We start from the raw sequence: 26,363 nt of genomic DNA, 5'->3' as shown, positions 1-26,363 counted from the left end.
TATAGGTTACCGGAATTATACCTAGCCATGGCGTTAAAAACTGCGTTTATCTTTGCCCGTCACAAATTATTTTAAAAAAACGTAGTGTCTTCTGTCCCCTGGCAGTATTATGATTAGGCGGTTTAGTTACATAACGTTTATTTACGATGAAAGTCAAACAAAGGTCATATACGACCAGACCATTAAGTATTTTCTAACTAAAATTTTATAAAACGATTTAATAAACCTATTCCTCGAAATAGTTTTGTAAAAAAGTGATCAATGCTAATTTGTCTTTGTTATATCAGTGTAGATTTACTATTACAGATTTTTCAAAAACTATTTTATATAGAATACATATTTGAGACATCTTAAAAACTTATACAAAACCTCTTTTATGGCATTTAACACAAAACCGCTTAATTTTACTGAAGTGTAGAGCGGGGGTTATTAAGTCTTTAAATACATTGAGTTTTTCTGCGCATTAAATTCTCTATGGGCTATAGTTACATTTTTAAAACCTTTAAATTGAATATCGAAGGATTAAAAAAAACCGATAATTATAACTTAGTCAGATATCTTGGTCTTCTAAAAAACCTGAAATTTCGAAGTGAGGATCTATTCACAGCCGGAGGATTTGCAAGATTCTGCCATATACCTACTGAAATCGAATTATACGAATCCTGTGCAGAGAACACTCGAATTTTGGTGAAGTTCAAAAAGTTGGATCACGTTGACTTGTAGTTAACTTTTCAAAGTGACTGACTACGAAAAGTCTCATTGTGAAACGAAAATTATTTATACAGATATATGGCTAATTGTTTATTGCACACATTTTTAATTACCGTTTTTGAAATTTACTGGGGGCTACCCGTTCTGTCCTAAAATATAGTCCTATTCCTATGTATTATTATTTTTGTGAAAAACTCTTTTTTCGCCATATTCGAAATTGAAACGGACTCGACTAATCGTCCATTTTCTTTGGGCAGTCGTGTAGAAACGGATGAAGTTGCCAAATGACAGTCAGCAATCAAGATATGAATATAGCCAAAGTGCAAAAAATATGTATACATTGTTATGGGTTGCGGTGGGATAAATAAGACTTAATCATGATCAGTTATCAAACTATGTATATTGTAACTTGTAAATATGAAGAACTAAACCTATCTTAGATTAAATAACTTATAAGCTAATGTTGGACGCCAGGAGGGTTTTTGCGGGTAGGCGGTAAGGAAACCTGCCAATCCTGATTGCCACCGGCTAGCTCTCGACCACTAACTATTATTGAGTTCCAAGGATAATAAAAAGGGCAGTTCGTTAGGCTAAAACAAATAAACTCATATGTAGTTGCTTATGGCGGAAATACATAAACGAATCTGTTTCACCCTATTTTGCTTATTAACTAGACACCCCTTTTCATTTCTTCTGGCACTTAAAAACAAAATTAGAACAATTTCCGTAATATAAATAGTTTCCGTAATTATTTCTTATGCACAGCACAACAGCTGACTTATCTCCCAGGACGGTTATGACCTTAATGCGGGTATAAATACCAATTTGCGAGGGTGGTTTATTTTGATCTATTATAACTCGAATTTCAACGAGTCACGTTATTCTCCTGTTGTAAAGAAACTAAAACAAACAAGGAAAAAGATAGGCCGCCTCCAGATTTGAACCTCGATTATCTGCATGGAAGGCAGCCACCACGACACTTAATGTTGCGTGCAAATTTTTCCTATACTACTGACCGGCCTTGTTGTGACGTATTGAACTGAACCATGGTACATAACAACATGACCTTAATGTTAAGGCCTTTATTAGTCCTGTAGGTATACATATTTTTGGCACTTCAAACGTATGTATATTTTTGCTGCTGACTGTACAACAAAAAAAAAATGTAACTTTTATAGAATGCTTTTATTTTTTAACTGTATTTCCATATTAAGTTGTTTCAACTTTCAAGTATGTACCTATCTAGTTTAAAAATGTATTGTGCATTATAATTACCTATAAAATACTTCATAACAATACTGAAAAGACTACAATTACTTTGTTATAAATCACAAAGGCCTTTTTATACATCTCTGTGCACATATGACCATTAAATATGAATAATACTGTGTCTGTATTTCCATACTTCCCATTTTTTCCCCAAAGACTTAAGATACAGCCGGATAACGAACTGACACATAATTAAGAGTAATTTGAGCTATACCTACTCGTTTTACAGTGCAAGTAATTTAAAAATAATAATATTCATATAAATAATTATATTCTTTACTTACACAGTTTGACGACCGGATGGCCAAGTGGTTAGAGAACCTGACTACGAAGCTTGAGGTTCCGGGTTCGATTCCCGGCCGGGGCCGTTATTTGTATGAATAATACGAATGTTTGTTCTCGGGTCTTGGACGTTCAATAGGTATGTATTTAAGTCAGTATGTATTTATCTATATAGGTAAGTATGTTTATCCGTTGCCTAGTATCCATACTACAAAAATGGATTACTCTGTTTCGTTAATTTTTATTCAATTGGTTTTTTTTATTTACTTTATTGATATTATCAGTGAATGCATTTTTGGTTAAGCTGTTTCATATTATATTGGTGTTATTAGTAGTTCAGTAGGTAAGTGGTTATGGTGAGATATTGCGCAGTTTCCCGGACGTTGCGCAACCGAGCTGGATTCGCCGAGATACCTATTTCTCGAAGTTTGATCTACCGCACTGAACTTTTACTGTTAATGGTCTAGTTAAATAATGTCATCATCATCATCATCATCATCATATCAGCCGTGGGACGTCCACTGCTAGACAAAGGCCTCCCCCATAAACCTCCAGTTGCCTAGGTTGGAAGCGGCTTGAATCCAACGTGAACCCGCGACTTTAACCAGGTCATCAGTCCATCTCGATGGTGGACGTCTTACGCTGCGCTTGCCGATCCGCGGTCTCCACTCGAGAACCTTTCAGCCATCTGTTCTCCGTGCTTTATGGCCTGCCCGATTCGATCCCGTAGAGAAACCCCAAGCATATATAGCTCTCTCCATAGCTCGCTGAGCAACTATGAGCGTATTTATAATACCTATAGTGAAGCACCATGTCTCAGATCTATATGTCATCACTGCAACACACATTGGTTAAAGACTTTCGTCTTAAGACGCTGAGGAATTATGTACAGATAGACATTGCGTAGTTTCCAAAACGCTGCCCATCCGAGTTGGATTCAGCGATTGACCTCCTTCTCGAAGTTGGACCTATCTAATTGGACGGTTTGTCCTAGGTAGGTATACATATGCATCAGCAACCTCAAGAACCGAAACCTCAACCAAAACAGGGGTAGACACCACATGAACATTCGACATGACCTTAGTCTTGTCCCTGTTCATTTTGATGCCCACCCGTTGGGAGATTCGATTGAGGCCTTCGAGCATCATGCTGAGTTCTTCCATCGACTTTGCCATGACCACGATATTATCGGCAAACCGAAGGTGAGTGATGTATTCGTCGTTGATATTGATGCCTAGTCCTTTCCATTCCAGAATCATGAAGGCGTCTTCCAAAGCGGCAGTAAACCGATTCGGAGATATGACACACCCTGTCTTACGCCTCTTTTCAAGAGAATCGCCTTCGAACTCTGTTCCTGTACTCAGACCGAGATAGAGACGTTTTTATACTTAAACAATGTATAAACGCCTTTTTAAAGCATAAAATAAATAAATTATAATTATTATGACACAACCTTTAATATGACATATTATTGTCACATTGAAGGTGTGTCATAATAATTATAATTTATTTGTCATAATAATTATTATTGTTACGATATGATTTACAACATTATTATGATTTACTTGTACATACCTACAGCAGGCGGGTTTACTTTACGTTTAATCAGTCAGTCGATAACCTTCGCCTTTTATCGACGGGAGTATCTCTTATTAGCCGACTCCAATATTGTGGCAAACTGTTTTCCGCCATATCGCTCTAGAATAGGATACAAATTCCGAAATAAAGATACCTTACATCCGTACCCTTCGTGCCTTTACCGTACCTTTTTAGGGTTGCATTCCCAAAGAGACCAAAAGTAGGTATACTACTGCTCTCGCTCTTTACAACCCCCTCTGTCAAATCTTTCTTTCTTTTGAACAATAACAGTGTACGTATAATGTAGCCGCTAGAACAAGAATTAATAAAAAATAATCAGAAAAGTAAAAACACAGGACATTTCCTCTTTTTGTAATCGATCTTTATTATAATCTAATTGTACAGTCTGTCTGTTACGGATGCCTTAAAGTGCGAGTCCGAATTGTCCTCTATTTATTTGCATACAATATTCTACACTGTAGATTCCACAACAATTGAAAACATAATAACATGTTTCTTTAGATTGTGCTAATACCTACCCAATAATATTTTAGAAAAAAAATATCTGTGTAAAGTCGCCCGCTTATTGCTTGTGACACCTTAGGCATTTGCAAAATTTATTACCAAGGGATCAGGTACAAAAGCTTAAAAATAAGCCCCAACCTTTTTGAGTAGGTTTTAATTGTTTTGTTGATTGGGGATCATTCCTTGAAACCTCCGGCTCCAGAGACCTTATTTTAATAATAACGGTAATATAATTCTCTAGTTCTGAGCGCCTGATATCAGTGAGTACAGTCAACGTCATAAATAAGTGATCACTTTTGTACCTTGTCGCTTTCAGTCGTTATACAATTTCGTATGGCTTTTCAAACATGACATACAAAAGTGATAACTTATTTATGACGTTGACTGTACATACAGTCTAATACAAATTATAATAAATTCATTTATTTCAGGCACCTTGGCCCATACAATTAATACGTTACAGACTAACATAGGTACATATTTATAATCCATAATATTTAAAACTAATTTGGTACAATATGTATGTTGTTACTTGTATCGTATCTTCATTATTACGGCACGCATAAGGTGATTCGAATTCATCATATCAGCCGTAGGACGTCCACTATATGCCGGTGAAATTACTGGCACTTGAGGTATCCCATCTTAGGCCTTTAGGTTGGCAACGCATCTACAATACCCCTGGTGTTGCAGATGTTTATGGGCGGTGGTGATCTCCTACTATCAGTAGACCCACTTGCTCGTTTGCCATCCAGTCGAATAAAAAATAATAATAGGTGATAACAGGATTCGAGTTAAAAAGCATCACTGTTATCTTTTATCCTACAAAAACGGCCACTTCCGATTAATTACGAATCCAAACCCAGAAGAAAATTACCACCGGGCTACTCACTATTTCCCTGTGCGAGGTGATCCGTACCGTTGCTAGATTTTGAACATTTTAATTCAGCTCACGCGGTAACAACGGCGGATGGAAACATGATAAGTTTAATGGGAAAAGAAAAAATCCAGCGAATCAAAAATCGAATGAAACAAAATTCACTGATATAGGAATCCGACTAATTAGAAAAATTCAAAAGATAGACAGGGAACACAATTTTTACGATTTTGGAGCTTCTAGCTCCTTAATTTTTATCACTGTATCTCAGGAAAAGTACTTGATTTTATGATTTGTCATAATCATACATTACTATATTGTTAACAAAAAACATTTCCTACCTACATTTGGCTGTAAGAGCCTCTTACCCAATCTTTTATCCCCAAGTTTATACAATACTTACTACATAAATATATTACATTGGTTAGCGAAAGATGTCTTGCTTCAAAACTTCTATAAAAAAGTCCAGAATAATCCTATTATGGTTTTCGAGTAGGTAAAATTTTTAGGACCTATGTACAAACAGACAAGACCAATTTTAAGGATTTCGTATTTGAAGTTTGGCTATGGAACCATAACAATATACCTACCACTTATAGAAAGCTACATTAACATCCATTTTTATTGCACGAAAAGTGAAAACGATATGGTTTAAGCCAAGTCTCAAAGAACTCGCGCAATTAAACGAGCCACATGAAGGTTTCACCTCAGAATATAGCCGGAAACACGTACAATCTTTATTTTATCATTCTAAAAATGTACTTAAAACTCTTATAAAATCTCATATCTGCGTCTTAAGATAACTTTTGAAATTCCAAAATAAAGGTTTGGTTTAACGCGTTTCTAGCTTATTATCTTTCATTCCGAGGTTGGTAAGGATGCTGCTGTATTGAGGAGCACTTAGTAAGTCACTAATAAGCCTGACATGTCTCGATTAGGCTTTTTTTAGACAAGTAGGTACATAGGTTTTTTTTAGATAGGTAGGTAGGTAAATAGGTAGATAGGCTACTGACTCTTAACTAGCTAAAATAAAATATCAAAACAATGCTGGATAACTTCTTATTTCTACAAATTTGTACTGCCAAATGAGAAAATTTCGAGTCGGTTAAGAGATTGGATTATAGCTGCTGCTGCTGAAACTAGTTAAAAATTTAACTGCATTCCTTCCAACAATATTCAATTTCTTAATTATCGGTAACCGTACTCAAAGAAAGTTAAATTAATTAAAACAGTTTATTGTTTACCGCCAAAGTTTTACGAGAAAAATAAGGAAGCAAAATATTGCGAATAAAATTTAATAAAACCCACGTTAGAGCCCAAACCAGCTAGCCTTAATTGTGAAAGTTTCGTAAGAGACTTTGGCTTAGGACGGAAAGAATTTAGCTGTTTTTTATTAAATTTTCGAACTCTAAACACCTTTAATATTATAAACTTCTACATCGCTTAAAAATAATAACTTACAAAAGAAAATGTGTAAAATTATGTACGAAATATAACGCAAAGTCAGGTTTTTTTTTTCTTTGTCCGTAGAAAGGAAACAATATATTTCATTGTGGTGAGTTAAACATCTGTTAGAAGGAAATATCGCACGCATAGCCAGATTAATGAGGCAGAGATCACGGCGGCGAGTGAGTGGACCGGGAGCCGTGGGGAGAGATCGTGAAGAGGATTATATTCGTACATCAAATCTTTTAAATTTCATCGATGAAGTGGAAAATAAAACGGACTCCTGTAACGCCTGAAACAATCAATCCCAAAAAAATAGCACAGTAACAATTTTCCGATTGAAGGATGTGAGACTACGAAGGGCTAGACTAGGGGTACTAAGCCTGACTGTCCTAGTTTAATCATCACGCAACAGTCGCTTAGTGTATAATTTTAACAAGCAGTTTTAAAGCATGCCTACAGGCATGCATACGGCTACTTTTTATTTTACTTGCTAAATATATTTTAAAGGTATAGATTCAATTTTGCAAGAGGAAAATCATTGAGAGCCAGACCTCGTGTATCGCCTGATTTTTCAACAATATTTAAAGATGCTGCGGTTGGTCTTATCGTACAGTAGGTATTTCACGTATCATGAATAGCAAACAAACAGAAACTATACTGAGAGGCAAAATATTTGGCCCTCAAATGTATGCAGTAATAGGTAATTTTGTATGTAGAGTGGGCCAAATTTTGTGCCGCTGAGTATATTTTAGCAAAAGTAATATCACATTAGTAAGATTAAGATACGAAATCCAAGCAGGGCATTCTGGAACCTAAACTTACTTTCTCCAAGATTTCGTTCCAGCTCCTTGTCTAATGTTTATGCAGTCGCGACACGCGCGGCCGCACACCAACCGACTTAGAAGGCGGAGGATGATGAAAATGATTATGAAGTATTATTTTTATCCCTCATGATGGACGCGGTCTTATGGGAGTCTGGATTTTGTCCCCAAAATCGACTACTATAACTATATTATTTTCATTAAGGACATGTGCGCTTAGAAATCCTATCTTTACTAATTTTGCAAATGCGCAAGTTTGTACGTATCTGGTGGGTAGTAAAATTTAGCTTTTAGATAGCTGGATTATGAGAATAACCTGGTTAATGCCCACCTTCCACCACAAGTGAAGCGAACTCCATACGGATTCAGTTTAACTTGCAACAACTTCATAGAAGTTTGGTGGAAGTACTTCCATGCAGCTGATCGATGTACTCGTAAGTTAAACTGAGTCCGAGCGGAGTCTACTCTCGCAGTGGAAGGTGGGCATTGATCTAGATACAGTCGAGTTCATAACCTTGTGAGCCAACATTTGTTCAAAAATATCTAAACACGCTGCTACGCCGTGAACGATAGAGTCGTGTTCAAATATTTTTGATCAAACTCTTACTCACAAGTTTATGAACTTGACCGTACATAATATTTTGCACGGGCGCTATACGAGTATAAACAACGTAAATGAAGTCAATAATATGTTGTTTTTAGGAAGTTCCGTAAATTTGATTCACGCGAGTGAATACGTGGCTAAAGGCAAGTACGGGGTGACTGGGGTGAGGTGACTGGTAATTCGACCTATTCCTTGAAGGACGTTATACTATAGCTAATTTGCAATATTTTGGTCAACTAGTGGTCTAAGTCGTATGTTTTTCAAGTTTTCAAAATATTGTATTTAGTTAAAACAAAGTGGTTTTTGATCTTCATCTTCATCATCCCAGCCTATATACGTCCCACTGCTGGGCACAGGCCTCCTCTCAGAACAAGAGGGCTTGGGCCATAGTTCCCACGCGGGCCCAGTGCGGATTGGGAACTTCACACACACCATTGAATTGCTTCGCAGATTTGTGCAGGTTTCCTCACGATGTTTTCCTTCACCGCAAAGCTCGTGGTAAATTTCAAACGTAATTCCGCACATGAATTTCGAAAAACTCAGGGGTGCGAGCCGGGGTTTGAACCCACGACCCTCTGCTTGAGAGGCGATAGGTCAAACCACTAGGCCACCACGGCTTTTTGAAATAGATGATGATGATAGATGTGACATTAAAAAAGATTTTTCTGAAAACTAATGAATGTAGAAACGACTTCAGTAAGCAATCACCGTTAAAAATTCCTTAAACCTTAGAAATAAAGGGTTATCAATTCAGGAATAATTAGTTTTTCTGTAGAGATCGTCTCAATACAGAAGAAATACTAAAAAAAATGTATATGGCACCTGCCAGTTGGCGTAAAAATTGCGAATATAGTCTTCTTATTTTATAAACTTTTCAAAGATGTAAAAATGTTGTCAATTTCAGTTACATGTTTAAAAAATAAACCCTAATGAACGTACCGAACCGCAACCACTGTATAAGACATTTGCGCGAGCTATGTCTTTATGCAAAAAACCCAACCTCCTCCGCTTCCACGTAAACCAACATAATATAGCACAAAGACTAAAATATCACCAACAAAGGTTCAAATAGACCCTCGTAGAATCACTCGTGTGTCTGTCTGTGTGTCTAACACAACCATTTGCTTCCGAAAGTGCTGCAATGGACTGATTGAGTTTGCATTTGGTACCTAAAAGTTTGTGGTTGTGGTGACTCCATACTGCATACATTTTGCTTAGGAGCACGGCTCTGCTGACACTAAGTAGATAGCTACCTCCAAAGTACGGACTTGGTGCGGAGTCTGACTCGCGCTTATACTATTTAACACGAGAGTGAGAGGTATGGTACGATACGAACTTCTATTTTCGAATTTTGTAGTAGCCCCACGTGCCGCCCGGGTATGCCGCCGCAGACCGATAAGTTTTTTGCGCGATAATTCAATCTTACGATTTTTCACATACAACTACCTAATTGCGGACCCAGCAGACATTGTCTTGCTCGAAAAAGCAGCACTATATTAAATTATGATAATATACCGGTCCAGCCGTTTGGGAGGAGTTAGGTGACAAACACAGTAAAGAAGAATTATATATCTATATTAAGATTAATTTAAATTTTATGGTATAAAAAGCAATTGTCTATGCTACGCTGCCCATCTCTACAGTGCGGATGGCAACACAAGAGCGCGACGCCCGCGCCCCTTTCTTCTTGACTATTTAGGCTCGCGCACGCGGCGCGTCCGCTCTCATATTTTTCACCAAATTTTGTATAAATGACTAATTAAACCAGTTTAACCATCTATGACCATCTTCCACTTTTATTTAAAGTCAACATATGGCTAGATCCGACACTGGTTCTTCGAGAAGAAAGAAAACACCAAAAATACGAGTTCGAGTGAAGAAAGCACTATGCGGCCACGTGAATGATCACATTGTCATTCGCTGCCGCAATCGCTACGTGGCTACGCTCGTAGCGCGTAGCAGCATTTTTCCGCTTTGCAGCGAAAACTGCCTACGAACAGAGAACGCGCCTAGCGTGTTCTTGGCACTGAAAGTATGAAAGAAGAAACGCATCGAAAAAAAAGGGCATACATAACACTGAGATCATTCTAATTATTCCTTCTATTATCCTTTCCACTTCAATTCATTTCTCACTTTTTTTCTTCGCCTAAATTTGAGCGTGCCCTTTTAAACTTCTGTCGCTTGGAACATGCTTGGAAACAACTTGGAAACGAATTATAATTGTTTACTTTCGCTTGCATATGTGTATGTGTGTGTGTGTGTGTGTGTGTGTGTGTGTGTGTGTGTGTGTGTGTGTGTGTGTGTATGTGTGTGTGTGTGTGTGTGTGTGTGTGTGTGTGTGTGTGTGTGTACGGCCGTCGTACTTAAACGGTCGCAGTTTTCTAACGCTGTTTTCCATCGCAAAGCATGAGTTTTTCTGATTCGTATTCCATTAGCATTCATTGGGTTTATGCACACGTACGTCTCAAATAAAAGCAAATTTTGACTCTGCTCTGTTCACTGCACCTCTAACATAACATAACATTAAAAAGCTTAAAATAAGCAAGGCTAACAATATAAAAGCTAAACTAATCCAATTCGAAAATTACCTAAATACAGTAAATACCGCTATTCTTTATGAGAATCTCAGCGAAACTCATATCACCTAGCTGGAATACCGTCTGTCTAGGACGGAAAACCTCATTAACGATTTCGACACATTACAGTGTGAACTGAAGTCGTTCTGCGATCTGCGACCCTTCTGATGAGCAGTATGCCGACCGTGAAATGTTCGTAAGCCAGTACTACCGACTGGTGGCCTCCGCGCGCAACCTCCTCCCTGCAGGTGGGACTTGTAAGCACATTAAAAGATTTAACTTGCCTAAGATAAACATACCAACCCATATTCAATGGTAGGTATCAGCACTGGCTCGAGTTAAGAGGCATACTTATTCACATCAGTGATCCATAGCAATCGAGAATTAGACAACAGATAATTTCACTACCTGCGGCACTCACTACTGCGGGGCAGCGCTGCAATGATTGTTAAAAATATTGATTTCACAAATAATAATTATACAATTGCATGGAATTTATTGTGCGATAGATACAACAATTCAAGATTATTAGTTAACAACCACGTCCAAGCATTGTTTAATTTTAAATCTTCATGTATATTACACACATCATTATCTTGTAAATTTTTGAAGTCATTTTAGTTCTAATCTGAAAGCATATTACCTATGGCTTTTCATGAAAATAATATACGTAGACGATATAATGATATTTTGACAAATGTTTGTGTGTGCTTTTTCTCAAAGATAAGGTGATGCAATTCGAAACTTGAGTGTCGCAGCTGTAAGAGTATTATGAGTACGACATGTTCGGCTAAGATGGCCCTCTAGTAAGCTCTGAGTGCACTGTTAACAAGCGGTAGAAAATATCACGAACTTACTCTACGGCAACAGTAGATTTACTTTGTATGTACAACATCCGATTTAAGACTTACAACAAACCACTTTTCATTAAAGGTACTCTCGGTAAAATGAAAACCCAATCTGAAAATCATGTTAGCGAGTTACAGCGAGCGAGAAGTACTTAATCAATGTTTTTTGATTAAACGTATTATTTACCAGCGGTAGAGAAATGTGTGTTTTTTATAACTCAGTCTTATTGTATATTTGAGTGTTTTGCAACCTTTTTTGGGCGCTACCTACTTCCTCTGGTCCCATAAATATTTTGCGGGTCTAGTATAGAGGCCAAATTTTAGTAATTTGTATTTTCCTCCGTTTGTAAATATGTACCTACAAATATTTATTAATCTTATACGTATAATCATATAAATGCAAGTATTTTAAGTTTACTGGGATACCTTAAATAGGATGCCCAACTTTCCGGGGGTTAAATAGCGTAGTTTCAGCAAACGTTGCGCTTTAAAAATATTACCGTAACCTTTTTTGAGGCCAAACTTAGATCGTAAATGTCTTTCGTGACGTGAAGGTATCTTTAACGCCGGTGAAGCCGCGGGTCAAAGCTAGTAAGAAAATAAAGAAATTCAAAAACGCAAATATGTAGTACGTACCTACGTACCCAGTGTAAAACGATCCTTCGGCTTTCCACAGCATGTGACCAAAGCCACTCTATTAAAACTTACGCCGCGTCGAGCGCACAAAGCGGCTTATTTTGCATACGAACTGTTGTGGCCAAGTTTAATGAATTGGTCACGAAAGGGTTAAGTCTGGGAACGATGGAGTTTAGAGCGATATTGGCCTATGCATTTAGGAGCTATTAAGGCCTTCACGTTGACTACTATACGATATACTAAGAATAATGCTTCCTACGTCGAAGTTACGATGCCTATAGCTATAATATTTATTTGTTAAATTTTATTTTCAAATGTTCACTTACACCACGTCAACAAATAATATTATTCCCACCTGAATTATTCTTAAAGTCAAAATACAGTTCAGGCTTCTTAATTCCTTCCAGACACTTCAATTATATCTCGAATAAATTAGGAGCAGACGAATGTGAAATGAAAATCGAATAATCGTTGCTCCAATAAAGGAATCCAATTTCTATTCTGTGGAATTAATAAGTACGTGATCCGGCGGGGTTGGCGCAGGTGCTTGATGTACAGGCTGCTTACGTGTACCTAAAGCTCATCTTCCCATAATTATTATCTCCTGAGTATACGAGGGGCGGCTGAAAAGTTCTAAGCCTAAGGTACTTTGAGGTTGCAAATGTGTTAGCGGTACTGGCCACTAAAAAGACCATTTAAAAAGTAATTAATTAAAATAAAAAAATGTTGCGTTTCTTTTATTACATTATGTGTGAATTATCAACGCATATCACGAAAATTGAGCACCGTGCTGTCATTAAGTACCTCACGAAAAGTGACAAATCGCGGAAAAGTATTTTTTGAAGAAATGGCTAGTATTTACGGCGCACCAGGCCCTCCTCATGCCAGTTAAAAATGGAGTCGACTTTTTAAACTTGGACGGGACGAAGATGATCCTCGCTCAGGGAGGCCAATATCGGTTGTGACTGAAGAAAATACTGAAAATGTCAAGAAGTATCAGAGGATCGGAGAATGCCTTAGGTATAAGTAAGGAAAGAGTTGGAGAGATTTTGCATCAACATTTTCATATGACAAAAGTTAGTGCGCGTTGGGTGCCGAAAATGCTCACAGCTTTCAATAAAGAACGTCGTGTTGAAACTTGTCAGGCATTTTTAGATGAAGTTTGTTCCCGTATAGTAACTGTTGATGAAACATGGACATGGATCAGACAGTATGATCCAGAGTCGAAGTCTGAATCTATGCAGTGGATCGAAAAGGGTGAAAGGTCACCGAAGAAATTCAAGGTTCAAAGATCGCCGTCTAAGCTAATAGCCACCGTGTTTTGGGATTGCGAAGGTATTCTTTAAATAGACTATTTGGCAAAAGGCTCTAAAATAAATGTAGTTTATTATGCCGAGCTATAAAGAAAGGTGCGACAAGCCATAGTCGAGAAACGAAGGGGCAAACTGAGCAAAGGCATTTTGTTTTTGCAAGACAACGCCCCCGTTCACACCGCTCGTGTTGCCAAGCTTGCTCTGAAGGAAACTGGCTTCGAGGAAATTGATCATCCACCCTACAGTCCAGATCTGGCCCCTAACGATTATTTTGTATTCAACAATTTGAAGAAAGATTTAAGGGGAATGCGATTTGGCAGTGACGAAGAAATGAAAGCGGCTGTACAGGAACATTTACACGGCAAACCCCTAAACATGTACAGGAACATTTCGACGGCAAAAATAAAATTTATTTTTTTAACAGTCTAAAACCATTTTTTTTTAATGTAATAAATGCATTGAATTAAAGGGAGATTATATTGAAAAATAAAAATAGTAAAAAAAACTGAATATTTTTTTTCTACCTTAGGCTTAGAACTTTTCAGCCACCCCTGACACCACGAATTATTGAAATATAAAACGCATTTTGTCAATCGTTAGAGAAATGAGTGTGTTTATTTATTTTGTTTCAGTCCTTACAGACTTTTATTTTCTGAAGATAACGTGATAACTTTGATATTTCATTTCTCATTTCAAAAAAGAGCCCCTTTTTAGTGACAGACGGGTAAATAATTCCGCTATTCGAAACTGGATAAATGGCAGTGTCCCTTCCACCCTCGTTTTCTCCAATGGCACTGCCGCCATTTAACCGTCTCTATAAAGTATTGTATGATTGAAACATTGTCTATGGATGAGAGCGTTTTTGGATGCCGTAGCCGTAACGTAACATTCTCTTAGGAACTGTGCTATCATGTTTCCATATATATGTATTTACAACGTTTTACAGACATTCGACGATTTGAAGCGACCACTCAATGAACAACAATACTATTCTGCCGTAGTACGAGTATAACTAAAATGCCGTTAACGTTATCATCGGGCGGCAGTATTGGTGGAAACCCTAGCTTTAACGCCTTCATTTAGCAAAAATATGGAACACATCGCAACGAAGTTTATAATGTAGCCGATATTTACTTTGCTGCATCGTGCATCATAATTAGACAGCAATTTTACTGTACATCAGCTGTTACTAACGGTTCCGTCTGCGAAGAATTAATTTAACGGTGTGTCATGAGAACTACGAGTATGAAATCTTCTGGAACAAAAGTATCAAACATACACACCTAAAAACTTCGGCATTTATAGTACCAACGAACAAAATAGGATTCTTATTAAGAAAGATAAATATTTCCGTATTAGGGTTTAATGTTAGTCCGTCTCTAGATAACTACATTAAAATTGGAAAATAGTTCAGGATATCATACAACAACATTCTTACCTATATTCAAACGTACACGAATATAAAATAACTTCTTTTAAACATAACATTCATTCTAATTTATGTATACAATTATAACACAAATAATACAAATATCCCTCCCCGAAACATCCTGTGGCTCTGAAGCGTCGAAAACTGGAATAGTATTTGATCTCAAAATGGAAATGGGATGGATCGAGTCGTGTTGAACGAAAACGTCGCGAAATCAAACCCCGCCCGACCGGCGACCCGACTATCGCTAGCTACGATACAGCATCATTGCTATTGTAAAACGTTTTATGCTTATAAATAATAGCTTTATAATACTTATTCACCTTGACTATACCCTTTTTAGGGTTCCACAGCGAAAATACGAACACTAAATAAGACTAACGAACAGCTGAGTAGATATACGAGTATATACTAAATAACGTAGGTAAGTAACCTCAGCTCAGAATTAGTGAAATGCTGTTTTCGATACCTAGTTCTGCATTATTTTACTGTACAGGCAGCTAAACACAGCAATATAGTCAAGCAAACTGGCTAAATAGTGATAACAAAGGGTTAGTCATCATCATCACCATGAGCAGGAAACGTCCACTGCTAAACAAAGGCCTCTAGAACTTGTACCCACGGCTCAGGAGTTAGATGGGTTTACAATTCTCCAATTAAGCTTTGTCATCTTTTTAAAGAAAAGGAATGGTATCATTGGGTATGACGGAATTAAATAACCTCTAGAGGAATACAAGTATCGATGCTTAATCATTTGGTTTTTCTCAACAGACGAATGCCGCAAGCATTCTTGCATTTTTTTTAAATTGTACTACGCGAAACCTAAATAGATATATAACAGTATAACAAAAAGATCTTTCTGATTAATTGAATGCCTTTCGTGTAGACAAAAAAATATAAAAAAGTAATATTATAATTTAATTGGGACTATAATTAAAGTATGGTGATTTTAAATTAAATAAAATAAAGTTGAGAACGAATTGCAACAGTCCATTTATTATTTGGTGCCGTCGATATCTAATATGTATAGTACGTAATACCTTCAGAAATATTACTAAAACTTTTTTAACAAAACCTAACTAATTTCCAACAAAATGTTGAACCTTTTAATCTCGTTAATTTTGTGCTTAGGTTAAGTATTAACTAACAATGATATTTCTGTAATCATTATTACATTAATTACTTAGTGGCAGGCCTGTCAACGCTTCGTCTTTTGGTTCGTGGTCGCCACTCGAGGACCTTTCTCGCCCAACGGTTATCTGCGTTCAAGCGATGTGGCCCGCTCATTACCACTTCAACATGCATATCTTATTCTTCAAACAATTTTCGTAATCCGGATTCTATCACATAAAGAAAATCCGAGCATAGCTTGTCCATAATTGCATTTTAAAACATCCTTGTATGCCAGGTCTCCAAGCCTTTAATAAATTAAGTACTATTTATTTTTCATTCTAAATAATTATTTACTGTACATGGATTATACTGACGTACTATCCGTATCAGATATTATGTATTAATAAGCAATGAATTAAGATCAAATATCATAATCCTAACTGCCTACAACATTTAATTTGGGTTATAAAAGCGTTACGCATGATCGTTTTTAGGACAAGTAAAGTAAAATGAGTGTTTCAGACATTCATTTAAAGATTCCGTAAATAGAAACAAGCAGAAATTCAATTTCGATAAAACATGCAGAAAACACGTGCCAAGTCTCGACGAAGATGGTTTCTCCATGGAAAGTAGTGAAATGTTATGATCAGCCAAGTCTCGACGGAGATGGTTTATCCATGGAAAGTAGTGAAATGTTATGATCAGCCAAGTCTCGACGGAGATGGTTTATCCATGGAAAGTAGTGAAATGTTATGATCAGCCAAGTCTCGACGGAGATGGTTTCTCCATGGAAAGTAGTGAAATCTTATGATCAGCCAAGTCTAGAAGGCGGGCATAAAAAACCAGACAAGTGCGAGTTAAACTCTCGTAGATAGGGTTTCGTATTTTTCTAGACATTACGGTTTTCAGTGTTACTCTAAAATAAAATTATTTATTTGTATTACATATAGAGTTCTGATAATAGGTTATCCTGTAAGTTTTAGGTACGTATAGAACAATTTTCTGTATTTTTTTGATCTTTAGGCCCAGTAGTTTCGAAGATAAAAGAAGGGTGATGGTCAATTATTAGACTTATAATAGAAGTATTTGAAGTTTTCACAACAAGCTCTTTCATTTGAAATGTCACACAATATAGTTAACGTGCCGCATTAAAATAACTTATTCAAGTACGTCAAACATCAGTATTTAAGGCAACGACTTACATATGTTTGTATACTAATTTCCAACTCAAACGATTCAGCACTTTCGGAGAAAATTGGCTATGACCGACAGACATGCGAGTGATCTTCTAATGGCTCTGTTTTTTTTTCCATTTATGGTTCGGATCTCTTAAGCAAGTAAGTCATTTTGGCTAAAAATTGGCTTATCTTTTATCCGTTAAGTTCTTGCCTAATTTTATGAGCCTAAAACATCGTAATCAATCAGATTTTGCATACTTAATAGATTCTTATTATGTGTGGCGTGTGGCAAATTATAACACTTGGCCGTTGTTGATAAACTAAAACTGAAAAAACAGACGTACCTACTTATTAATGAATGACAATCGGTAATTATCTAACATAAACATACATAACATAGCGATAAGGCCGCCTATTGCTTACCTTGGAAAATCTATATATACCATACCTACCTACCTGTGTTTTCTGTACTGCTTACTATATGTTGGTGTTCAATAAAGAGGTTATTGTATTGTAAAAACAATTATTATAAAGTGTCCTTACACGCACCGACATGTGTTGCATTATAGAGGAATTGAGTACGTCTAATAATAACGAGTAAACACGTAAACGACCACACAAGATAATACTGTATTATAATGCTGTATTCGGAGCGGAGTGCGGCGACCCTGCGTCATTAGAGCGAGCGGGGCTCAGCCGGGAATCTGCAAAAAGTTTGCTTTCAAAAAACAGCGTCGGGAATGGAGAATTCTTAATAAATTTCTCGCGATGTGTTATTCACGAAATAAAATCGAGGATTCCAATACAAGTAGAAGGATTCATGCCCTAGACGTTGTACCTAAGTGCGACTGATACTTGTGATAAATTTTATGAAGAAAATAGTTTTTCGCGTGGAGTATTTTTAGTATTTTCATGTATATGTTAATAATAGCTTGTTTACGGACTTATTTACGAACTACGAAAAGGTACAATAGTGGACACAATTTATTTCCAAAAAGGAATCTCTTGTAGTTAACCTGCATATCGCCTTTCCCTGCAATTTATGAGTCGCCAATGTTTCTATTTTGTTACCTTCTTAACTCGGCCACAATGCTATTTATATCGACCACTTTTGATCATTAAGATAAGAGTGTTACTCCTTGGTTTGTCTAGGTACATATACCTTCTGCTATAACCCCTCCACATTTCTATGCGGTCCAAAGAGCTAACTCTTCCACATTCCACAAAGCTAACTCTTCTATATCCTGGGATGGTCCACAGTCTTAACCTGTTTTTTGCGTTTTATATTTTTACCTAATACAAAATACTTACTAGAACAAAACTTGTTTCCTGAACAGTGTGGATGATTCTACGAGTAGGTACAGTCAATCTCATCTCAGGTGTAGGTGATTTTTGCAGTAATATAAAATCATATTGTATAAATTACTGTACTTATGCTTAAAAACAGCATTTATTGAGGCTGAAAAATATAGTTTTTATTAAAGTGGACGAATTAAAAATTATCTCATAACTTAACTAAACGCTGTGGACTGATATGACTAATTTGTACGAAGTCAGTTTAAAAAAAAATATAGAAAAAACTAAACGCTAAACGCAGTTTGAAAAATTGATAAGTCCTCAAGGTCAGATAACTGCAGGAGCTGAAGAGATTCCAATATTATTATATTGGTTGAAATCCACATCTCGTCTCCGCACCGCTTCAATGGAAACAGTCAAGCGGAGCGAATCACAACTCTTTTCCCAGCTCTACTCCACTCAGCTCCGCTTGTCTCCGCCTTAGTGGAGCCGCAGCCTAACGATTTGCCTTTCGCCTTTAGATATACGCACGCATGGTTTTTTTTTTAAAGAAGAAAAACCTATTTTCTGCCTAATTGGCTGATGCACCCGATTTCGTCCTCTATGCCTGGTGCTCGTGCGCTACGTACGTGCAACGATGCCCATAATGTGGTTACTCTGGCAACGTGCGTCCTCAACAGTCGCCATCTTGTTATCACGTCCCATCTCCACCGCCCACAGCCACATTTGCTGTGGATTCATTTGCCTCAGGAAAACTGTTGACTTTACAGTGCCAATCTAAAAGCAACTACTCTGAAACTGTCTTCTACGCTTCATGTTTATTTTTATCATATTTTTTCGAGCCGTACTCCTATACCTACTGCTAATTAAATTTTACCTTCGCTAAGCCTATCGATAATTTGCCTAAATTTTATTATTTAGACCAGCGTTTCCCAAAGAGTGGGTCGCGCACCGCCACGAAAATAAATTACCGGTTCGTAGCTTTGTCTCATTGTTTCCAATCAATCATACCCGTTCATTTTCAAAGAGATGTGTTGCTTTTGTGTCTATTCAAACGCTCGCTCCGTGGTTATAGTCGCACATTATTATGTGGTCATTGAATTTTTTATTTATTTTCCCTGCTAGAAGGGTTAAAAAACTTGTGGTGTGGCACTAAGGGAAAAACTAGGCCAGGGCATAATAAAGTTTAAAGTGTTAATTTCCAATATCCATATAAATATTTCCAAATCCGAAACATAATTAATTTAATAATAAATAATTTTAAAATTGCCACGCCCTAACAGGGCATCATTTTTTATAATTTTTTGTAAAAGGTGTTGCAATAAATAAATACTGAATAACAACAAAGCGAACTGAAATTAAAAAATTTGTCCACCTTTAAACATACCCGTTTAAAAATATATAAGCCAGCCACTCCTTGCCATTCATGGTCGCGAAACAAACGCTTTCATTTCAGCAGGTTTTCGTTCGCTGTCGAAACTTATTTGCATAAGTAAAACTGGGAAATGGACCGAAAAATGTTCGGGATCCAACTGATTCATTTGAAGCACCACCGTCGCCGGTTTTAGTAATCCTATTGTAAATTCGCTCCTTATTAATTCAATTCTGATCAGTCATATTGAGCGAATTTTAAAATTCTCTTTCTTTGTGACTTCAAAATGAGTTTTTTGTCGCTGAAAAGTTAGTCGCTTGGATTGGAATACGTTTTTATTTCGAGACAGTTTGCATTAGCTTGCTACAAGGCAGTTGCCTTACTTACCTTACATAATATTATTTATCTTCTTTTTTTAACTAATATTATAGAAAAAATAAAGGAATTGATTGTTTGATTATTTATTAACAATAAATACTAACAATATTTATTAACAATAAAGAACCAAACAATCAAAGTAGCGATCAACAGCTATTTATTAAATGTTCGTTCTTCAACAACTCTGTTTCTCTTTTTATAAAAAGTTACAAATAAACAATATGTAGGTACTTAGATATTGAAAATTATGCTTCACTGTATGTCTTCATACAACAGGTATGCACAAAGGGTAGCACAGTCTTAATTACTCTATGAGATACATGTTATGTGCGCTCGGTGTGTTTGTCTTAACATACCATTTGCATAAGGCAACAACTGACTAGGAACTGTAAACGCGTTACTTCAAATTAACGTTATATCTCGCTTAGCTAAGAGTTATTTGTTTGTGATTTTAGTTTTGGACTATTCACACATTTATGTGTTTGGAACTTTTTATCAACACAATTACCTATAAGCAAAGGTTCCTACTTTAATGAACACAAAAGATAAGTTTATGTTTTGTAACTTTAATGTTTGTACAGTCGCCATCAGTTATTTTGGAGCGTCCAAGGTAGTCAAAAATATCGGAGCATGCACTCTATTCTCAAGGCATTAGAGTTCATGCTCCGATATTTTTCATCACCTTGGCTGCTCCGAAATATCTGATTTCAGCTTGATATCTCCCTGAGTTCGTGAAAAAAAAAACTTGACAGCTCAATGTAAAGTCGGGCGGACGGACAACAAAGTGATCCTATAAGGGGTTTGTTTTTGCCAACTGACTCAGTTAAAATCGGAAGCGTTAACAAGCTATTGCTAATACAAGTCAATAGTAAAGCTGGCGTAAGGGCAATGACGCATGTAAATACAATGGTGAAATCCTTTTGGCATACGGGAGACGCAGCTTAGCAACTATGAACCGCTACGATACTTCTACCATTGATCCAGCATGGACGAGGGCCTAGCATAGAATAATATTAACGAACATACTCCCAAGTTGTAGGACGCCATAATAGCGCACAATGAGCACTAAATGCGCCTCGGACGTCCGTAACCACTTAGGTCGAACAAGTGCATGTATTGTTTTCTAAATACGTTAGACCTGGCCCTATACTACGAAGTGCAAAATTCGAATTTCGTATCTTGCCGTCCCGCTGACGCTTACGACAATATTATTTAATACGAGAGTGAGAGGAACGATGCGATACGAACTTCTATTTTCGAATTTCGTGGTAAATATTCAGCGTTTTTGCGGCGTTTTTTTTTTCGTCATTACCGTTTCGGCAATTACTATTGAAAGAAGTAATGCTCGTGGTTATTTTTTTGTAAAAATTAAATCTCTAAATCTTGCGTGATCAAAATTTTTGCAACTTTTCTTTCCGTTGTACTATTAAACGTGGGATGGTAATGACGTTTAACCGACCGGTTGAAACGCTCGACTATACACCCGTAGCCCTCCTGAACCGGGTGCGACGATTAAAGTTCGCAACACACAAAATGGCACCATCTAACATTAAATTAGATAAATAGTAAGGATACACCGGAGGTTGCTTATGGTGTACGTCATTTCAGTTACATCTTAGCCTTAGCTTTAGCTTTAGCTTTAATGGTCATTCTCACACACTGTGACTAAATTAGAAAACCAAAACACGATTGCTTTAAAGTACAAGTTTGTATTGAAATTTACTAATAGTATTAGCGTGTACTCGATTATGCAATTGGATCCTGGTTTCAAAGAAGACGTAACCAGTCTCTAGACTGGCATTGCATGTCGCTGCCCATTCTTCTCCTTCCGCTGTTTAGATTTCGTTGCCGTCGCCACGAGTGAAAAAGATCATAGATAAAGTCTAGTTTATATGTAAGTAGAGTTCATTGCCAAAACTTCTCATGTGCAAGTTTAATAGCACTGAAAAGTCCTCGGTAGTGCACGTTTAATACAACGTTACGGAATCATTAAAATAATAATAAAAAAACAGTAAAAATTTCATGGAAGTAAGTAAACTCGTGTCCGTTAAAAACGGCTTGCGTTCGAGATTGTGGGAAAACAAGATGTGAATAACTTTATAAAGGAATTGAATCGTTTCATGTGCAGAACTACTTTAATGACTGCAAACCTCGAACATGCTATAAATTTGTGTAAGATGGTATGGAATGAAGACATTAAAGCAAGCTGCGCGGCGCGTGCCGGCCGCCTGCTAATGAGGCTGGCTGGTCGAGGCGACGCCGCAGCGCGGCCGGCGTCTCGCTCGTCTCATACATTATGATTTGATAAACTGAGATGAGACCCAGCTTTATTTTCTTTTGGTATTTACATTAGAAATAATCTGCACACAAATTATATTTATACCATAATTTAGTGTAATAATGCATTTGCGATCCCAAATGCATCATTACACGTATAGGTACTCAATAACTTTTGTTACAGATTAAACAATTTATGTTTGTAAGATATACATCCTTCCCACTAATATTATATTATATATAATAATACATAACATACATACATAAACATCACGCCTGTATTCCCAAATGGGGTAGACGTAGACAAAGCACACGAAACGTTACCGCTTCGGAGCCACTTTTAGCAATAATAATAATAAATATCATGGGACACTTCACACCAATTGGCCTAGTCCCAAACTAAGCAAAGCTTGTACTATGAATACTAGGCAACGGTTAAACATACTTATATAGATAAATACATTCTTATACATATTGAACATCCAAGACCCGAGAACAAACATTCGTATTATTCATACAAATATCTGCCCAAATATTATAATATTACTAGCTGTTGCCCGCGACTCCGTCCGCGTAGAAGTATGAAAAATAGTTTATATCCTATTCTCAGACCTACCGACTATACACAAAAAAAACATAAAAATCGGTCAAGCCGTTTCTAAGGAGTTTAGTCACAAATATTTTTGCCCCGTGAACTTTATATATTAGAACTGTGCATTTTTCTGGAATAAAAAGTAGCCTATGTCACTAGAGAGGAACTAAATTATTTTTGTGCCAAAAATCACGTCGATCCGTCGCTCAATTTCAACAACAACATACAAATACACAAACACACACACTTTCGCATTTATAATATTAGTATGGATATGGATAAAAAGCGAAAGTTTGTGAGTGACTGAGTGTGTGAATGTGTTTGTTACTCCGCGCGGAAACAGCTGGACGGATTTGGATCAAATTTGGTACGTAGATAGCTGGATGGACATCTAATTATATAAATATAAATATCATGGAATATAACAACGGCTTCCTTTTATCCCGAAATTCCCACGGGATAGGGATACAATTTCAAAGTAACAACGGAACAACCGCTGAGCTTAGAGTAATACAATTTGGGACGTATTATGTTTTTACTGCAACGTCAATGAAAACCACAATGCACCATTTCCCTACCGATAAAACTTTTGGTTGTTCAAAATACTAGCCTACTTATTTCTCAAAGGGCCAGCAATGCATCCGTAACTCAGCCTATGTTATGGATATCCATGGGCAGCGGTGATTGCTTTCCATCAGGTGACCCTATCATATAAAAAAAAAATTGGATCGAATACCTCCCCTAGAATCCAGGCAAAGATCCCTCTCTGTATCCTTACTATTATAAAGGGGAGAGTGAGTTTGTTTGTTTGTTACGCTTTCACGCCGTAACTACTGCACCGATACCCATGAAATTTTGCATAAGTCATATTAGAAGTAAAGAAAAATAACAGGATATTTTTTTCCCGAAAAAAAATGTCGTTCCAGAGGGATGACCAAAAGTTTGTTTTGTATTCTAACCGCTGACGTACCAGTCGAGAAGTATGAACGCACATTGCACAAACTTTCTTTAAATAATGTGTTAAAAAAAGGGATTCAAATTTTAGTCTTTACTTTGATCTTAAAGGTCTCAAAATTAAAGTCGGTTTACATTATATCTGCTTAATTAAGACTTCTAAGTTTACACATCGTTAGTAAGTTTCCGATGGGTACAGCGCCGTAATATTAACCCACGATTAGTTATATTCTATTTGTTCTAACATGATTCAAATGACAGATGCCAAACTGACGCAACTAGAGTCCCTCCTGCTGTTACGCAAACTATCGATACTTTTGCATGTACCTAGAGCTAAAAGTGGCAATAGCATTATTTGTTGGTTTAAACGTTACGCTATCGAACTGAAAGTCTTATTTGAATTTTAAAATATAATTTATTCAACACTTGGAGTGTCACTTTCCGACTCTGACGAACAATCTTGTAAATTAATAATAAGTTCGTTTATTTATCGCTTTTATTTTTACCGATTACCCTCACCTCTAGCAATTGCGGCCTATTGCAACAACATTGTAAGGGCGTTCATTAAAGAAAGTAAGTTAATATAACACAGTGCCTACGCAGTAACTTAACAATTTGTTAGCAAATTTGAGTTTAAATATTCGAACAATCAGCATTTTTAATGTGATTTAATTTTTTCAAGCATTATATCGCTGTTGGAAAAAATAAAAATGTAGTTACCACCTCACAATGCATGATTGCTTGCATTATTACTTGCATGCTTGCTTGCACTATTTCTTGCAAATTTACATGCACAATTGCAAGCTTTCTTGCATGCTTGCTTGCATGTTTGCTTGCATGCTTGCTTGCATGATTGCTTGCATGCTTGCTTGCATGCTTGCTTGCATGATTGCTTGCATGCTTGCTTGCATGATTGCTTGCATGATTGCTTGCTTGCTTACTTGCATGCTTGCTTGCATGCTTGCTTGCACGCTTGGTTGCATACTTGCTTGCGTGCGGAATTACATTTGAAATTTACCAAGACCTTTGCGAAGGAAAACATCGTGAGGAAACCTGCACAAACCCGCGAAGCGATTCAATGGTGCGTGCGAAGTTCCCAATCCGCACTGGGCCCGCGTGGGAACTATGGCCCAAGCCCTCTTGTTCTGAGAGGAGGCTTGTGCCCAGCAGTGGGACGTATATAGGCTGGGATGATGATGATGGGCGTACGCAGGGGGGCAGGGGAGGGCAGCTGCCCCCCCCCCGCTGGAAATTGTATTTTCTACAATATATTATGCCCCGTTTACCTATGAAGCAGGATCCCTTGCGGGTGTTTGTCCTACACACTACATATACCTTGTTTCATGTAGGTGTCTTTGTGTAGTCTGTGTGACAAAAGAAGCGCGGGCGCTCTGACCTAATAAATCTGACTTGCCCCCCCCCCCCCTCCCTAGGCCAGAAGCTGGGTACGCCCCTGAGCTATTGTAACTTAGATTAGTAGTCACAACCAAGAAAAAATTAAAAGACTACAAAAAAAACCATGAAAACAATTTTCTACCCGCTTGAAGTCGGTACAAGCCATCAAAAGTAGGCCTATAGTCGTCTACTTTACCTCCATACTATGTGTGAGGCTTCTATCATTCCTGCTAGCTCGGCACCGACTTCAAACGAGTAGAAAATTATTTTCATGATTTTTGGAAGTCGGTTAAATTGTTGTTAGATTTTTTCTGTTGTATGTAACTGGCATAAAAATGGTAAAGCGCTTCCTTGGGCTTTAGTTACATTACAGGACGCAGTTTTAAAATAACATAAGTAATAAAAGAAATATAATCGAGTAGCTGAAGTTCAATTCTGTTGCAAGTCGCAGTTTTAATAGGTATACTTGTATGTGTAAGTACTTTACTGGACTAGCAAGTAGTTCCTAACTAAGTTACCTCAATTAACTTTATGTACCTCTATCCAAAAAAATAAAGCAAGAATATTGAAGTTACTAGGTACATTATTTGCTTGAATACCTACCTACCTACTTCAGTCCCTGGATGTCCGCTTTTTCTAAACACTTACGCCTTATAGATACGGATTAAAGAATCTAGTGCACAATAATAATAAAATGTCTGCAACTCAGTAATGAATGACTAATGCTAAACATCGACGCCGAAATTGCGTACCCACCGTTAAACAGGATGCTAGTACGATCTGTTTATAGATACAGTTATCTGTCAACTCCATTGTTAACTCGATTTGTTCTCAAATCGGACTACGTGAAGATAAGTAGATAGAACTTATAAGACCATTCGGAAGTCGCT

The 26,363-nt window shown here is 37.1% G+C and overlaps 1 protein-coding gene across 1 annotated transcript in view; it reads left to right on the top strand.

The window, feature by feature from the left end:
- Window positions 1-26,363, top strand: part of LOC141431630 (uncharacterized) — a 254,792-nt gene that overhangs the window by 186,950 nt on the left and 41,479 nt on the right. The gene's annotated exons all lie outside the window — the stretch shown is intronic.

The sequence above is a fragment of the Choristoneura fumiferana genome, chromosome Z, assembly GCF_025370935.1.
Source record: "Choristoneura fumiferana chromosome Z, NRCan_CFum_1, whole genome shotgun sequence".
Lineage (NCBI taxonomy): Eukaryota > Metazoa > Arthropoda > Insecta > Lepidoptera > Tortricidae > Choristoneura > Choristoneura fumiferana.
This window is presented reverse-complemented; position numbering and strand designations above follow the sequence as displayed.